General features: G+C 37.1%; 1 protein-coding gene across 3 annotated transcripts in view; it reads left to right on the top strand.

Annotated features, from left to right (window-relative positions):
• Positions 1–12399, top strand: part of DLC1 (DLC1 Rho GTPase activating protein) — a 393767-nt gene that overhangs the window by 280731 nt on the left and 100637 nt on the right. The window lies entirely within an intron of this gene.

Here is a 12399-nt window from a genome sequence, read left to right as displayed (position 1 = left end):
ATCATAATAAAACACACTCACAATATATATAAGGTATAAAAGCTTATCTGTAAATCCTGTGGACATAGGATACTGCTACACGATGTAGATCACTGGGATATATAGGAAGTAGACACCAATGGGCTCCGCACAGAAGTTCTCAATGGGGTAACTTTTCAGGGATCAGGTAGACAGTACAGCCTTATGTTTACCAGGAATAATGTATGTAGAACAGCCTCAACGCGTTTCGTCGTATATATATCTGTCTGTGTGTGTATGTTAGGGAATTTAGGCTGTAAGCTTCAATGGGGCAGGGACTGATGTGAGTGAGTTCTCTGTACAGCGCTGCGGAATCACTGGTGCTATATAAATAAATGGTGATGATGATGATATATATATATATATATATATATATATATATATATATATATATATATAAAATGAAATCAGCGTGTGTGTGTGTGTGTGTGTGTGTGTGTAGTTCTTAGCTTCAAGTTCACAGCTGTACTGAATACATTGATGACATAAACAACATTCTTGGCAAATTCATTTTGTGGTCATGAAAATATGAAAACATAAATAAGTACACATCTTGTTGTAAGGCTTCACAAATTGACTTTGAATTGAATGCACAGTATTAACCGGTTGCAGATGCATCCCTCTGTTCTCATCCCCAACACATAAATGCAACTTAGGGTTCATTTAAATCACATCATATAAAATAAGTCATTTTACTGACATTCTTAAAACACGCTTTAAAATAAAATCACTTACAAAAAAAATCGAAACTACAGACACAAGTTTATAGAAACAGCAGCAACTATTTGATACACTTATCGTCTTTCAATTTTGCTTTCTATTTTATTTTCTGAATTGATGGCAGTCAGAGTGGCTTGAAGCCAAAGTATTTGGGCCTGAACTTTAGGGGCTGTTAAACATAGTTTTATTACCATAAAAGGGTACATATGTTAAAGTTTTACAGTAACTTAAAAAAAAACATTTATGGTATTTCGGTATTTTGCAGCCACATGTGTTTTTGTGATCTCCTTAGTCAATTTATGCCATTTTTTTAACCTCACATTATAAAACTTGCTGTAGTTTCATACTAAAATTTACAGTTGTAAAACCATTATCATTTATTAATATGGAAGCACAACTGTTTCCTCTACCTGTATTCCAGCCCAGTATGCACAGCATCAGTTTGTAAGATTGAGAAATGTTAAGAACAACATTTTTATGAGATTATACTTGCACTATATTATTTATTAGCACTAATCTGTGCTAATAAGTCATGTAAGACTCTAGCTCACAGTGATGTATTCATTTGATATTTAAGATGTAAAAATGATGGACCTGATTCATTCATTAACGCAAAATGAACGTATTGTACGTTTTTTTAAAAAAATGCACGCAATTCAGGCATACGCATGTCCATATTCAACTAGAAGCAGATCTGAAGGAACGTCTCTTGTTGAGTGCATGTAGGCTCTACATGAGGCCTGTCCAACCTGTGGCCCTCCAGGTGTTGTGAAACTACAAGCCCCAGCATGCTTTGCAGGTAGACAACCAGTTGATAGCTGGAAGGGCATGCTGGGACTTGTAGTTTCACAACATCTGGAGGGCCGCAGGTTGGACAGGCCTGCTCTACATATATGGCACTTGTTTAATTGAGTCAGACACAACACAGAGGAGGATACAAACAATAGATATGTGCAATATAAAGTCCCAGCAGAAAACACAGAAAAAAAAGGATTCAGTTATTATCATCTGCTAATAATATAGTAATTAATGAAAAATTATTTTTTAAGCATGAAATGTTATCAGGGTGTTATTAATGTCTACTGTACATAAAATGCATTTTTACAGTTGCTCTTGAAAGCAAACACATGTTCTAGCATGTATACGTGACCACTATCACTCAACACTTACACCTGACCTGTAGCTGGTTCAAGTGATAAAGTGATACGACTGAAAAACACATACCTGAGAGATGCCCAAAGCTTGGATTGGACACTGCCGCATGCGCTCGACATTGGCACGTCCTTACTGTACATTGACTACGTGCATACGCTCCTTCCCCTTCTATTTCTGCCCTTGAAATCATAGGCTGTTGGAAATGTCTTTTGTGCTTGAAGATAAATTGAGTTCACTTCTGTTCACTGGAGTATAGTTTGGTTCTGGGCATGAGCGGAGCAGTTTAACACAAAGTACGACATGTATCGGCATTTACATTCATATTTACATAGTGTACAGTCTAGACTAAACTGGTTAATAAAGGCATTGTCTCATGAGGGAAAGAATGGTACAATATTATACATTTTTTAGATTCTTTACTTTGACAACATGGAGCGAGGGATTTCTGACCAGGGCCGTCCTCTTAGCAGGTTGTCTAGGTCCCTTATGCGAGCCTGCCCTGTTAGCTAAGGTTGCTATCCCCTGTGTGTGTGTGAGCTATTCCCTGAGTAGTGCACTGCCATTTTGCACTGGTGCACCCTGGTAATGCTAATATTATTCCTTGCCTATATGGCCTATTCTGTCATGTGTTTCTGTAGGTGAGAAAATATATTTGTACAGGGCCTTGAATGTGTTGTTACTTGTGGGGGGGGGGGATGTGTTACCTCAGGAAAGAGGAGGGATATGGAATACTACAGAGGTGATGGGTGATGTGCTACTACAGTGATGAGGGGGGAGGGAGGAGAAATGTTACTACAAGGGTGAGGGGGGAATGTATTATCTTCATATTCCCTTCCCACCACATAGTAGGCTCCAGTTCTTGTGGAACTACAAGGAGATGCATGTCTGGTATGCTGAGGTTTGTAGTTCCACGCAGCTGGAGCCTGCTGTGAGTGGGGAATTCTCTTTCAGAATAGGAATATCAACAAGGGTAAGTAAAATGAGTGGTTTGGTGGGAAGGTGCAGGGGAAGGCAGCTTAGCAGGACTATTCAGATAATGGGATGGCCCAAACCAGTATTTTGTGTGTTGTCCCATGGGATTTTAATCTGGCTTGGGACGTATAGTTGGTCAGTATTGTTCTATATTGCGACACACCACCTGAGTATATGCTCACAAAAGGGTGGCAGAGCCTAGTGCCATAGTCTCATCAAATGGTCCACAATTTGGCCCATTAGAGTGTTCAAATGTATAACGCCATCTTTTGTCTGGATAGCCCATTACAGATAATGTGGATTTCACTTCCTGTTTCATTTATTAGCCCGGGTTGATTCCTCTTGTGTGTCACATGGGATATTGAGAGATAAGAATCTCCCACTGGCTACATTAAGATCTATATTGCAACTGCTCAATAAATGCAAATTGACTGGCAATTAGGCTATCAATGGCTAGAATATACATTTCAGCAACCTCTCTCTTCTCTTAGTGATGGACGAGAATGTGACTTTCTGTTAGTATATGTACTGCAGTGGTACAGAGACGTTTGACGAATCATTTAGAGGTAATACAGATAGATGAGTTATGTCAGTTTACTCCAATATCTTTCTTAAACTAAGTATGTCTGTTGTGGTGTCATATTAGGATATACCACATCATTATTTCATCACTTCTTCAAAAAGCTTGACATCTATACCACCATTGCCTTTTACTAATGTCTATCACCCTTCACTGTTGCTTTATAACTCTGTCAGCCGTGCTTTAAAAATGTGACATTTGTCACAGTGGCTGTTTTTTGCTTTTTGTTCTTTTTTTTTTTGTTTGTATTAGTTTCCTGCTATTTTTTGTATGTACGCTGTCACCCATGTCGACTTAATAAATTTTGAGTTATAAAAAAAAAATAAAAAATGTGACATTGATTTTCAAAGTAGCCGTGTTGGGTGATGAGGAGTGAATGATCGAAACTGAGGGTAGAGAGTTTTAAATAATTGGAGAGTGTATAAGAAAGCTTTAAAGCATGATTGGAGAATTTAGAGAAGAAGTAGGGGTGACAAAAGTTTAAGGGAGAATGTTTAGCGCTTCAACTTTTACCTACAGTCAAGTCCATAAATATTGGGACATCAACACAATTCTCATATTTTGGGCTCTATACACCACCACAATGGATTTGAAATGAAACTAAAAAGATCTGCTTTAACTGGAGACTTTCAGCTTTAATTTGAGGGAATTTACATCCAAATCAGGTGAACAGTGTAGGAATTACAACGGTTTCTATATGTGCCTCCCACTTTTTAAGGGACCAAAAGTAATGGGACAATCGACTCAAAAGCTATTTCATGGACATGTGTGGGCTATTCCCTCGTTATTTCATCATCAATTAAGCCGGTAAAAGGTCTGGAGTTGATTCTAGGTGTGACATTTGTATTTGGAATCTTTAGAGTGCACAGGCAGACATCGTGGTTATGTCCAGCAGCACATTGCTAAAATTGAATAACCCAATAGAGAATGAGTGTAAGGGAACATAGGGGACATTGCACTGGTAGGATCTGTAAGACGGTTTTGTGGTAACTGTTTGCATGAAAGTTGTTACTTCAGCTCTAGAAATAGCATATAACTGTATTTATGTATCTTTTACAATGTTCAATTATTGTATTCATATTCTAGAACAATAATTTGCACTTAGCCAAATCCACCATTCACCTCTTCCATACAACATATTCTGTCCATATCCACTTAATGAGCTGTCTATATCATTTAGGTCACATGATTGATTGTGAAAGTGTTGTTGTGTTTATTGATATTACTGTTGTTGTTGTTGGTGGTGGTTTCACTATTAGATATTTCTTTTTCCATGCACACAGTCTATAAAATATTTCCTCACCTCTTATGACCTTTGTGTGAATTCTAGTTTTGCATTCATCCAACAAGAAACATCTGCACAAATATATTTTGGTCTATTTATTTATGTAGGCTTAAATGCCTGGGAAGCTTGACTTGGATATTTTTGAATCCATGTAAATTCAATCAAATTCATCTCTGTGTTTAATTGACGTTGCAGTGTCTGTTATGTGTTCGTAATATATTAGTAGAAAAAAAGCACAGCACATTCAACAAGCCAAATAAAAATAAACAAAATTTGCACAGCCGAAAATATAATTTACACCTGGTAAATCCATAACTGAATGGTAAATTTGCTAAATGGTGGCGTACAATTTTACATTTGCTAAATAAAAGAAGCACATTGTCAGTGCCTCTTAGCGCCAGCTGCTCATAGCTGTGTTTTTGCAAGACATTAAAACCAGACACAAAAAGTGCACAGTTGTTATGCTTTGGCTTGAAGGCTACAGCATGTGATTTGTGTTATAACCTCATTGTGGAATGTTGACATATATACAGTAAGTAGGATTATATCTTCAACCAGAGTGCTTATAGATTTATAAGAGGATAAAAAAATTCAGACTTGGCTAGCATTTTTACTTCATATGGGAACACTTCTCCCTGCCTGCAAATATATCTTGAATACCTTTTATAAGGGGAAGATGTTGACTCCCCTAGATAAGTTCTTTCCAAATATTTGAGTTTGTAACGGCAAAAAACATTCTGAATAATGAAACTATTTGGTCTTTAATGAGAAACCTTTGACACTTAGTATATTGTCAGTGTCAAGCTGAGTAGTGGAGTGCCCTCTGACGTTATCGCTGATTCAGAACATTATATATTTTTTGGACCTGCTGCTTTCCGTTCTTTAAACGGGAAACATATTGTATGAGGAGATAATTGTTGGATCAACGTTCTTCCATTGCAATGCATCGTTATACCTCTTTCCTTTATCACTTGGGTTATATTGAGCCTGAATGACACGTTTGTGCGGTCCAAACTTGGTCCTTAGCTGATCATGCTAGACACTACAACCAGAAATATTTGTTGTATTGGTTCTGCTGAAATCTCCAAACTGATGCTTTGGTATAAGAAAAACCCTAACACAACGGCCTAATTACTAGTGATTACTAGTGATTAATGCTGCCCCAAACGAGTGCTATTACCCATTACTTATGTAGTGGGTAATAGTGAAATTATGGTAATATTTTCAAAAATACAGTTAAAGTTGCTCAGGGATCACTGTATTTTCATTATTACCTAAGATTTTTTATAGTATGGTTTAAATATAATTACCCCATGTGTCGTGATTCGCAGCATGATTTTTTACCATGAGCTTTTAATCCATTAATAATTTATACACACAAACTTCCTTCCAAATACCACCTTTTTATAGTATCACTAGTCATTTTCTTTTGTATATCTTTTGTACAATATAGTATTGTAACTATATACCACACTTGCCAACTTATGGCAAGTATGATCCGGGAGCTGCCGAGGGAAGGTGAGCGTGCAGGGGGCGGGGCTCCGAAAATCTCATCCCCGTGCCCGCAGGGGGGGGGCCAAATGCCACTATTCCCGGTGAATCGCTGCGTTTTGGACCTAATTCTGCCCAATTCACTAGGAAATGGACAGATGCGGGAGATTGCCATACTCTCCCGGGAGCCTGACAAGAGTTGGCAAGTATGCTATATACATTTGACATGAGTTAAATAACCCTCAGCTACTCAAGACAGAGAGTGACATGTAATGATGTCATGAAAGAGGAGCTGAGACAATTCATGCGCATGCATAGCTTGCACGGCGTCATGTCACCAGCACGAGTCAGAGGAGGTTAAAAGAATGGTGAAAAGGGAACAAGGAGAACACTAGAGGGAGAGGAGAAGGATGAGGGGCTTTTGGTAGGCCCCAAGAAGATGCTGCATGAGGGTAATATAGTAAATACTTCTCATATCAAGAGGGTCTGCAAAATAAAAATACATATAGTATGTCAGAAGAGAAAATAAGGGGGTAAATGCATTAAGCTACGAGTTGCCAGTGAGTTTGAAAAGTGGAGATATTGCTTATAGCAACCAATCACATTCTAGCTATCATTTTGTAGAATGTACTAAATAACTGATAATCTGATTGGTTGCTATAGGCAACATCTCCACTTTTTCAAACCCACCGGAAACTGGCAGCTTGATACATTTACCCCAAGATGTTTAAAACAAATCAAGGCTAGTTGCAAACAGATTTTAAAAACTTCACTTATTTAAAAAAACGAATATAGAATTATTCAAAGATGTTGAAAAAATGGACACAATTTATATTTTCAAACACATTTAGCAGGAAATATGAATTTTAATTTTCCATTACAAATTCTCTGGAGTGATACCATAAATATGGAATGAAATAAATCAAGCAGTAATTGCTTCCTGTGTTAAGGAAGAAAGGAAAAGAGACAATTTTATGTAATTTCTATAGCGATTCTGTTTTCCATTTGTAAAATGTCATTAATATTAAACTTGATTTAGAAATGAAAAAAACTGCAGAAGTATTTATTTATTCCATATTTATTCAGATGAAGTTAGTAAGTGGTATTTTGTAAAACTCACAACTGCATAGCTAAGTAATTACAGATTTTCAACAACTCCCCTATGAGTGAATCACACATGTTTTTTCATCCACAGTTCTTCTTGGAATGTGTGTGTACAGCAGCCTAGGGGAAAAAATGACAAAGCCCCATTGACAGCACAAGACTGCTGCCATGTAACATTGGTCATTCCACTGTCCCAAGGTTGGAGCATATTACTTCTTGTTTGGAACTCAATGTCCTTTTGTGAGTCAGTTAGTATGTACTTAGCTTTAGGATTATCAATGAGAGGATTGTATGTTGTATGTCAGATATGGAAAGATCTGTCCTTCATAGTGGTGTTTTTTCCCACAGCCCCTAACTACATCCCAAAACAAAATTGTTTGCATACTTTTAGTGTTCTCACAAACATGCTTCTAAATTTATTATTCCTGAGACTCCTCAGGAGCAAAGGAAAGTAGGGTGAAGATGTAATTAAAATAAAATAAAAAAGCAGATCTTTCTTTTTTTTTCATATACCGTACTTATGTGAAAAAGTTTGCAAAAGTTATGACCCTACAATCTTGTATACAGTAAGTGATAATTATTTACTAATGGATCTGTAATATTTTCTAGTTAAGACATTTAGTTATATTCCCTGGTTTTGGAGCAGAGCAGTGCCATATGTAATATTTCATTATAACAAATAACGCAACTCTGGTTAAAAAATGGAGCATAGCTGATCTCCACTACCACAGAGGTGATGGAGGAGTTTGACCCACTGTCACAGAGTTCACATGGATGGTTGGACTCTTTGCAGTCTGCCGGGTTCGATTTCATCCACCACGGAGTCCCGGAGTCTAACGAGGTGAAGGCTTTTGCCAGAGACCCCGCAATTTGAGCTTTGCTGCTTCACCCCGCAGGTCGCAGTTCTCCAGAAAGGGTACCAGGCAAGACTGATAGGAGATGTTAAGAAGAGACCAGAGTAGAAATGGATACAGAATACAGGATACCAGGGTTAGCGGAGAAGCGTATAGCACTGGATAACAGTATCTGCTTAATAGGAATGAACACAGGATACCAGGATTAACTCAGAAGCATATAGCGCTGGATACCAGGATCTGATGAATAAGTGAATAGTTACGGATGCAGGATAGTCAGATACCAGGATTATCTGAAAAGCATATAATGCTGGATACCCGAATCTGATGAATAGGAACGAATACAGGATACCAGGATTTCAGCATTAGCTTAACTGTTTTTTCATGTAGCACACAAATATCAACTTTAAATTACAGTGTACAAATAAGCTATCAAGTATTTGTGTGCTACATGAAAAAACAGTCAGTATTTAATTTATGTGCAAAACAGAATACTAATTTGCACCCCTTGCATTGTAACATAGTTTTGTCAAGGAAGCTTAAAAAAGAAGTTTCTCAAGTTAAGATCCTTAATGAATCAGGCTACAGGTTCCTTATTTATTTAAGCTGTACATGTAATGAGGCACAAATTGTACCTTCATGTTGCACTTCAATGGAAAAGCCCTTTTCTAGGAGCTCTCTGAACTCCTGTAGTAAAATAATTAAGAAAGGAAATATTGTGTTGAAACCTATTATTACTGAATGACATGTCCTTTCAATCCACTGGGGAGTATTGTCAGGCATTTCCCGAGCTTGTTTACCGAGCAGGATACCTCGGGCTTTAGATATCTAGTGTGAGTGATCATATTGTATTATGGCATACTGTTTCTGGACTAGTAAAATACTTATGTTAACCTATCATCCATTTAATATATACCTACTAAAGTAGAACATAACTGTACTACAACATATATTTTGTGGATAATTAATCATCGGGATAAAATAAAAAAAAATATGTATTATCATTAGCACCATTAGCTATATGAATGTACAAATTCAAAGGCAATGTGTTTGCATGTATTTGTTTAAATGCATTAACTAACACAAAACTATTTTGTCAGTACTCCTTATTGCCATGACCTATCTAGGTATAAAAATACACAGGCAATTAATTGTGACATCAACAGATATATTTATTTTATTGTTTTTGGTACACTGTGCTATTTGATCGTTGTTTGCCAAAATTATGTATATACTGTATGTAGGCACTATTATCTGTAGTGTAGTGTATAGTGTACTGTGTTGTCACAACCTTCTGATATATCTTTCCCTTTCCCTCATTGTCCTCATGTATTTTTTAGACATTGTTATAGGCAGTTGTGAGGTCTTGGTTGGAAACATACAAATACTAATAAGACAACCCACAAAGCCCAATATAGTATGTTGTTGCACCAATCAACCAAGTAAATGGCTTATATAATAAACTTTATATATTCTTGTTCATGGTTTTCAATACTTTTACATTAGGTTTTTGTAAATACTACTTGCAAGACGAAACTAGACTTTCTCATCACTACTAATTATTTTACATTTTAATTTTGTTATTCAATTTAAATATTTTGACAAATATTGTTCAGACCTAATATAGTCACTTTACTGTCCTATATATACTTAGGCAAACATGTTGGTAGAACTCTCCACTGAATATTTTGCATTGACTAAAAAAATCGTAAAACATGGTGTGAGGATACCCTTAGCTGGGATGGCAGTTACCCTCTGGGATTCAACTCACTCGGGTAAACCAGAGTATATCCAAAATAAGGCTCTATTACAACAGCACAACACCACAAGACGTTCACAAGATGCAGGGTAATGGTAACATGTATCCTCCAACAGCCTCTTGCAGTCAGCACTCCAAAGTAATAATCTCAGTCTTTTTCAGAGTCTTATCCGCAGCAATATTACCACTACCGTTTAGCTAGACAGTTAACATATCGCTCAGCCTGGGTTACTGGCCAACACAGACCCTGTCCTGGTAGGGCTTCCTCCAGCGGCACTACAATGCCTGCCCAGAATACTTTTTGCTGATGTCTTGTACACAAGGATCCTCCAAGCTAGAATATCTCTCTTGGCATTCTGCTCTCCTTATATTCTCGGCTGTATACACAGGGAGTAGGGTCAAATGTCTATCAGTGGATACTTTAACTGTTAGAAATAATGTCTCCGTTACCTTGATTATACAATGGAATGGCTTGACTCAATTAGCTATTTGGCTGGATACACTAAACAAAGGGTTACAATATAACATCAAGGAATGACACTTCACACTTGGGTGAAACAACAAGACATTTTTAACACATTGTATCTTCAACATTACACAACCTGAGTGTGATACATTTTGATACAATAACATTTATATTGATACATGTTAATACATTTCCTAATGCTATTTCAGCCAATATATTACTGTGGAGGCACATTGCATATCATCTAGAAGTTCTAACCTAATTACCTCTCAGATTACCTGTTGACCTAGCTAATTCACGTGGGCTGCAAGCTAGCTATGTCAAGTCACACAGACATTATTCTGATTACAAACCAAATCCAAACCACACCTCATGACCATGGACATTTGAGACAAATGGTAATTACCTTAGCTAACACAAGCAAAATGACTTCTGCTGTCCTGCTATTTTCATACAATTTGGCAATATTCTTTCTATTTATAATACATACAATAGTGCAGGTAATAGCAAGGGCAAAATGTACCTAATAACATGATGATAACACATAATGCACTGATGCTGTGTTGTATATACTTAGATTGGGCCAAGTATTAAAAAGTACATTAAACTGTGAGAAACGGGTGATGAATAAAAAGTTCTCAGTCCAGTAGCACCCCGTTTCCTCACACATGGGCACAAGTTATTTTTTTTAAAAAAATCTTTATATTTGGAAACTGCCATACTAATTCCTGAGTAGTAGTAGTTTCATGATGAATCAACATGGCTTTCAAATAGAATATTGTCCTATCTATGATGAGGGTATGCTTTGTGATTTTAATTGGTTAATTACTTCACCTCAGATTTTTGTGCCGTGCACACAGGCAGTAATTGTACAAAGTCTAAAACTTTCTCAATTTATTTCTCTATAAATTGAACAGCCTGCCCACTCCCACCACCACCGTACTTTTTTCTCCCCTTGGCACAGCATAAACAGTCGCCACTCCCTTGGCATATCAGTGATTTATAGGCTTCCTCAGTGATCAGAGTGTTGATGTGGACCACAGTTTTGGGCAAATCATGTCCGATGACTGTAGGCCCAAACTATGATCCAAATTAAATACAGCACCTTAGCTGCTGGACAGGGCAGGAGTGATGTCAGTATTTGGAGACTGACAGGGCCTCAAGGGCAAGGAGTAGAGAAGGAGAGACAGGGAGGTGGGAGAGTGAGAGGAAGGTTTGGGAATATGTCGGTCTTCTCATCTAGCATATGAGGATGGACTGAGGTGTGATAGTATGTGTGTTCTGGTGTGTCTGAAGGTGGAGTGTGTACTGTATGTGGTTTATGTTTGGGGGAAAAGCCAAAATTTTATCCAGGACATAGTACTTGACTTTAGCACTTTCATTTAGTATTACGATTACTCTGGATCACACCTTACTGTAAATTTTGGATCATCCACATTAACAATTGAGGAATTCATTAACCTAATACTGGACTGCAATGATCTATAATGAGCTTTTATAGGTTCACGAGACCCACATGTTTATATTCTCTCAAATCATTATAAAGGGGTTTTCCTTCGGATTACTTAAATATATTGAATTGTTTCTGCTCTCTGGCAACTGTTACTAAGTACTTTGCTTTGTCTTTATGCCTTTCTATGCTTCTTTGCTATGTAGTTATATTATTATTTTTGTTGTACAAATATGACACAATGTTGTTGTTTGGATACAGTTACATCCAATGCAGAAAGTACAGCAGGATTGTGTCATATCCCAGTTCTACAACAATGAAAAACTTGTCTGCCTTGTTGAAGTATATGCCTGAAAGGCATAGAAGGGAGACAGAAACATAAATCAATGCATTTGATAAATGTTGATCATCATTCAAAAAGTCCACAAAGTAAAGTAATCCGAAAATGGACAAACCCTGTAACTGAATTATACTTCCTTTAATAGTAGAACGGGCTAAGTTCATGTGAACTGATTCATGTGATATCATGGCAATAAAATGCAATA

This window comes from Mixophyes fleayi, chromosome 1, assembly GCF_038048845.1.
Source record: "Mixophyes fleayi isolate aMixFle1 chromosome 1, aMixFle1.hap1, whole genome shotgun sequence".
Lineage (NCBI taxonomy): Eukaryota > Metazoa > Chordata > Amphibia > Anura > Limnodynastidae > Mixophyes > Mixophyes fleayi.
Note: the sequence above shows the minus strand (reverse complement) of the source record. Positions and strands in the feature narration are given on the sequence as shown.